Source organism: Vicugna pacos, chromosome 11 (genome assembly GCF_048564905.1).
Source record: "Vicugna pacos chromosome 11, VicPac4, whole genome shotgun sequence".
NCBI lineage: Eukaryota > Metazoa > Chordata > Mammalia > Artiodactyla > Camelidae > Vicugna > Vicugna pacos.
The window spans coordinates 36,674,850-36,681,492 of record NC_132997.1 but is presented as its reverse complement, the minus strand read 5'-3'; positions in this window follow the sequence as shown (position 1 = coordinate 36,681,492).

Below are 6,643 nucleotides of genomic sequence, written 5' to 3'. Positions count from 1 at the left end.
TCCTGGAACCCCCTCCTCAGAAGACACCTCCACATGCGCCCTCTGGGCTGCTTGCCTGCTCACGCCCTTCTCCATGCAAACCCGCACCTTGCACACTTAGAGCAGCCCCGCCGTCTCTATAGCTGCCGGGGGAGGTTCTGCAGGCAGCTTTGAGGAGACGCCCTGGCTTCCAGAATCCACTCCTCATCCTTACCTGTTTTCCATCCTGGGGAAGTCCTGGTGTGTGTCCAGGCCGGTGTGTCTCCCCAGCTGCCCAGTGGGAATGATTCTAGAAAGTACTTCTAGGGATGTCCTCAGGTGCAAGTGGAATAAGGCCTAAAAAATTGGAGAGTCATGTCACCTGTAGGTGTTGCCTGCGACCCAAGTTATCTTCCTCTGACTTCCTCCTCCATGTCTGTTCCTCTTATGATGGGACACGATAATTCTTATTCAATGTCATTGTACACAGGTGTCTATGTGTGTGTCTTTGTATATGTGTGTGTGTGTGTGTGTGTGTGTGTGTGTGTGTTTGTAAACCAGTGCTCACACTCTGTGTCGCCAGCAGGAAACTGTCCCCACACAGGAGAAATGGGCAATAGCATCCTGAGGTCTGAGGGTTTCGGTTTTCTAAAGCAAACCGAGTGAGAAAGTCTGAGGCCCTTGCTGGAAGGTTAGAGCTCATGAGTCAAGGCCACGCAGGTAGCAGGGCTGGAACTGGGATTAGAGGCAGCCTGTGTCCACTGGGCACACTCAGTAGCTCAGTCCTGGGAGCAGGAAAACTGTCCACTTCTCTGATTACTCAGTGTGGCAGGCTGAACTTCTCCAGCTGGATATGCAGTGACCCAGGGACAGATGGGCAGATGGTGGCTGACATCGGTAGAGTGACGTGACCATCTCATTGGCTGCTTCCATGCCTTCAGGGAGCTTCCGACCAGGTAGGAGGAAGGCCAGCGAGTAAACGGAATGACAAGGAAGGATGGAATCAGGAAGTAATCATTGTTCTGACGGACTACAATGGGGACGTGAGAGAGAGCAAGGCCACGGGCAGCATGGCATGGAGGAAATGACAGTAGGGGCCTCATGACCGGGGGGCCCAAGATTCTCAACTCGGCACCAGAGATAGCAAGGTGAGGGCGAGAGAGGGTGCCCACCCACAGGGAGCTGGCCTCTACCTCTAGCTCCGTGTGGCGGTCTGGCCTAGCTGCTTACCAAGGTCACGTCCTCCTGTTCGTGGGCACAGATGCGGCTGGACTCCATTTCCCGGCCTCCCTCGCAGTCGGGCACGCTCAGCTGTTGAGGTCTGATGGTGGCATGCGAACTTCAGCACAGCCCATAAAAACCTCCCACACGTTCTCCTTCACGTCCTTGAGACCTGAGAAGCCATACGTCGAAATGATAGATTCAGCGGATAAAAAGAACCTGGATCCCTGAACTCTGGCTAGGAGAAGAGCTAGCTGCCCACCAAGGAAGATAAACCCCTTTTGGATGTTACGCAAGTGAAGAAACGCCCGGGATTGTATCAAGCCACTGAGATATTGGGGGTTGCATGTTCAGGCAGCTCACACGAGACCGATTCACTGAAGTCACTGTGTCATTGCCACGGCTGCTCATTTGGCCCTTTCTCAGCCTTATCATATTACCACTTACCTTTTGACTTGCAGGTCACTTTTCCTTCCTATAGGTCCCACTCCCTCAAGTGGGATGGCAACAGGGCAGTCAGAGGTCTGCCCTTGTAAGGTGAGTGCTTTCTCTGTTCTCTGCTCCTTAAAGTGGATTCTGCCTTCAGTGCTGTAGCATGTCAATGGCTGCTCTTAGGGCCCTTGAAGCCATTTGTACTCTTAGGTGCTTTCTCTTTCAGTTCGCTTAGACGACATGCTTTCTGGACTAGCACGAATACAGTCCTTATCGCAGGCCTTCCCCAAATTGTGATCATGTCTGAACTAGCGGGGCCCGGCTGAGTAGGACAGAACTGCTCAGACGCTGCTGTAGCTGCTTATTTCCATGTGCGACTGTACGCTTTTTCAGGACAAGGAGTATTTCTTGGGCACCAGGCACAGTATCAGGCACATAGGAGGCGTTCAACGAATGATGCCCGCTGAAGGAACGAATCGGGTCACTCCATGTCGTCAAACACACCGGGATGCTATGGAAAGAATCGGCAGCTTTTGTTATCCCCCTCCACTTTTTGGTATTTTAGTTACAAAGGTTGATTTATATAGACAGGTATTTGGGCAATTAATTAATCTTCCTTTATCATTTTGTCAATTTCCCGTGGAGAGCACAATTTTTCAGTGATGCGTGAACATACATATATTCTTTGGAACAATGTCTTTGGCTGTGAGCTACCACAAGATCTCGTATGTATTTCCCTGTGCTATGCAGTATAATGTTGTTCATCTATTCTGCATCTGCCTGTCAGTATCTGCACATTTCCAACTCCCAGTCTGTCCAGTCCCACGCCCCTGTCCCTTGGCAACCACAAGTTTGTTTTCTATTTCTATGAGTGTGTCTGTTTTGTATTTATGTTCTTTTCTGTTTTTCCTTTTTTTCTTTCTTCCAAACCATCTTTAAAGCAACAGCCTAGGGAAGGCTGCTTCCAAGATGTGGAAGGCGTGGCCTGGGCCTTGCTCGGAATTGGGGCAGAGGGGGGTGCGGGGTGGTGTGGGGAGGGGCGTGGAGGGGCGGTATGGGCTGTGCGGGGAGGGCCAGAACAGGAGGGGAGAAGACTGCGGAGCAGGGGCAGGGGAAGGGCTGGGCCAGGAGCAGAGAGCCCGGTTGGGGCTGTCTAGGCTGGGCAGAGTGAGCTGGGGCGTGGGGCGGCGTCTGCTGCGCGGGGAGAGCTGGGGCTGGGGTCTTTCTCGGCCGCACCGGGCGAACCGGGGCATGGGGCGGGGGGCGATCTCGGCTGCGGCAGACAGCTGGAGTGTGGGGCGGCCTCGGCCTGGCGGGGAGAGATGGGGCGGGGAGAGCCGTGGCGGGGAGAGCCGTGGCGGGGGTCGTTCTCGGCCGCGCCGGGAAAGCCGGGGTTGGGGCAGGGCGCGATCTCGGCTGCGGCTGGACAGTCTCCTCCCGAGGCGGGGTCTGCCGCGCCGGGCGAGCAGGGGCATGGGGCGAGGGGCGATCTCGGCTGCGGTCCGACAGTCTGGTCCGGAGGTGGCCTCTGCCGCGCGGGGAGAGCCGGGGCGGGGGTCGGTCTCCGCTGCGCAGATCATGGCGGGTGGGGCCTGCGGGCGGGATCCTGTGGGCAGAGCTGAGCTGCCTGCCGAGACTGTTGAGAGGCGCGGGACTCCCGGATGCTTGGCCTGAGGTGGCGGCTGGGGGCTCGGTGCCTGCCTGGAGGCCGCAGGGTGAAGGCGGGCCTGGGGCTGGGGCTGGGGCTGGCGTCCCTCCAGCTCTGAGAAGGGACCCGCGCCCGCGCACTACCAGCTAGTCATCACCTGCAATGTCTCTGGGACTAGGTCCTCCAAGCATATCTCCAAGCTTGCCTATCACCAGGGTGTGGTCATTGTGACCTGTCCTGGCTGCCAGACACACCACACCATCCCCGACAACCTAGGGTGGTTCTCGGACCTGGATGGGAAGAGGAATATTAAAGAAATGCTGGCAGCCAGAAGGGAGAAGGTATGCCAAGTGGCTGGCAAGGGGGTCCAGGAGCTTGTTTTAGAGGCTGCGGGGTCCCCCAAACCCACCAGTGCTGTGGCAGGGGCTGAGGACCAGGATCCCACCCTACCTGGCAGGAAGGAAGCCAGCTGACCCACCTTCTGCCTTCAAGGATACTCTGGCCCTGGGCCGCTCTGGACGTGACTGTTGTTGTTGTTGTTGTTGTTGTTGTTGTTGTTATCAATAGCTATCAGTTGCAGACGTGGGGCCTGGGAGTCTCCTGCTCTCCCTGGCTCTGGAGTCAAAATGACTCCCGAGAACCCTCTGTGGGCTGCAGCTGGGGCCTTCTGCAGCTGCAGGCCATGTCCCAGTGGGAAGGGGCTGGACATGGAGTCTGAGCCCCTCCTGGCTGCGGCTGTGTGGCCTTGGGCAGGTCACTTTGCCCCTGTGAGCCTCTGTCTTCCTGTCTCCAGATGAAAATGCTCAGAGCGCCACCTTGTCAGGAGGACAGGCAGAAAGACAAGACTCAGAAGAGACATGGGGTGGCTCAGTCCTGTCCCAAATGTCAAGGCGCCCTCTTGCTGGCTCTCAGGGATTCCAGGAAAGGACGGCCAGTTAGCCAGTGAACTTCCTGGGTGCAGGACCAGCACCCCCACACCCCTCTGCAGATCTTGTCCTTCTGGCCAGACACAAGGAGGCCCCACAGATCCTTCTGTGGCACCTGCTGTCCCCTGGACAGCACTGGTGAACAAGTGCCAACCTCAGCCCTGACTTTTGGCCACTGGCCAAGCGGTCAGGAAACCAGGCCACTCGCTGTCTCCACTGACAGGCCAGGCAGCCGTGGTGACAAAGGGAGTGGGTGCGAGGGGTGCTGTCTGATGGGCGGTGGGCCGCGTGCCCTGCATTTGCCTCCCAGCCTTGTTTGGCTGTCTTCTCAGGATGTTCCTGTGTTTATGAGGGCATGTTTATTTGCAGAAGCCTTCTGGGCAGTGTGAGCTTCAGCATTAAACAGCAGCCACCATCTTACAGGGTCCCGGCAGGATGCGCGCTCCCAGTTGCCGACCCCGTCGGCCCTGGGCCTCAGCATGGTTCTCCAGGCACTGGCAGTCTGTGCTCTGACTCGGTTACCCCCGTCCTTCCCGTGGCGAACAAGCCTGCATTATTCCAGCCCAGAGCCCCCCGTTCCATTTGTGAAGTCCAACCTGGAGGCTGAGCCAGCAGCCCCACCATGGCCTGCTCTTCCTCAGAGGCCCCAGGCGACCGACTGGCCTTGAAATGCCTGAGCTGCAGGGCTGGGTAGTGGCGTGGCTGCCTAGTTGACCCCAGACGCTAAGGACCAGGATTTGGGGAGGTCCTGGGAGCTGGCTGGACTCTGAGAGTGCAGGGCTGGGCCTTGGGGGGCCACTGAGACCAATCCCGCCCTCCACGGATGCGAAAACGGAGGCCTGTGGTTTGGACATGTATGCTAGCCGATTTTTATTGTCTGTTTTCTGACACTTTGACATCTGGGTCCCACTGAGCCTGGAGGGGCTGCCCCTCCCAGGGCTAGTCAGTTCCTAGAGACAGTAGAAGATGCCAGTGAGCACACCCAGGGTGGGGACAGACAAGTAGGGGCAGCCCCTCCACCCAGAGATGCTTGAGTCCTCCCACCTGCTAGTCCTGCCTCCCTGTTGCTCCCCATGGAAACCACAGGAGAGGCTCACGCCCACTTTTCCCCTCCCCTGCCACCTGACCCGCGAGGGCCCTGCTGATGCCCCTCCAAGGGCAGTGCCCCATCTGCACGGATGCTTCTCAGCCCAGCCAGGGCCCAGTGGTCCAAGTGAGCCTACTTTGTGCGAGGCCAGGCTGCCACTGATTTCAAGACTTCAGAAGGACATCTCGGATGCGAAGGGACACATCACAGGCATGTCCATATATTTTTCCTTCTAAGCCATGACTCAGGAGTAAAAGCAAAATAACATTGTGTTCAGATCCAAGAGACTCAGAGAGTTTGCCGCTGTCAGGCTGTCACTGAGAGTGAGGACGGGTGGGTTGAAGGAAGAAGTGAATGAATCCCAGAAGGAACGAGTGGAGAGTGAGACACGAGGGTGGGAAATGGGTGAGTGCAGGTCTGTCTGACAGTCATGACTGTGTAAATGAAGCATCAGGGGTTAGTAAGAACAATTATCATGACTAATGAGAAGGCAAAAACCTCTGTGGTTCAGTGTTGTGTCCTGGCCATCACCGGCCACCCTGCCAGGGCTCAGGAAGCCTGAGCTGAGGTAGAAAGGGCAGAAAAAGTCTATACACTAGTCATTCCTATCCATCTGTGTAAGAAGAATTGCACACCATGAGCAAGTGGGAATGATTCCTGGAATGCAGGATGGCTTCACCCTAGCAAAATGCATGACAGTGTGAGGAGAAAAAACAGGATCATCTCAATGAATGCTGAGAAAGGAATGGATGAATTCACCAGCATCTTCTGAATTTCATGGAAACATGAGAAATTTAAAGGGTCATATTCACACAATGTTTTTTTTTGTTCAGTAACTCTAGCCCAACTGGATGATAACAATTTTTAGAAGTATCACAGCATTCTATACCGCGTTACAGCACCATATCACTTCGCTCTGTTCCTCATGCTATGGGTCAGGTCTTTTAGAGCCTCATCAGAGAAATGGCTCAATTTAGTAGGGATGCTCATTGCAAGAAAAACATGCTTCTTTTATGCCATCGATTTAACATGGATTGTTCAAGAGAACCCCCCCCCCCATTATGACAGTCATGCAGAGCGGTATTTCTCCATGTGGTGACTGATTCATAAATTCAGTCCCATCGTGAACCTTCAGGTCCGTAGGATCTAATATTCTGACTTTGGATCCCTGAGGGAGTCCGAAGTGTCCCCTGAGACCTAGGGAGCAGAGCCACACAGTAGGAGAGTCAATGGGACCAAAATGAGAACAGAAGTGAGAGCAGATGCTGAGATGTGACGTGGGAGAGCCCTGGGATCATGTGGGTCCTGGCTGAGGGGCTCTGTGGGAAGGTCTTCAGGAGTAAAGGGCCTGGCAGGGGAGGAAGGTGCCTA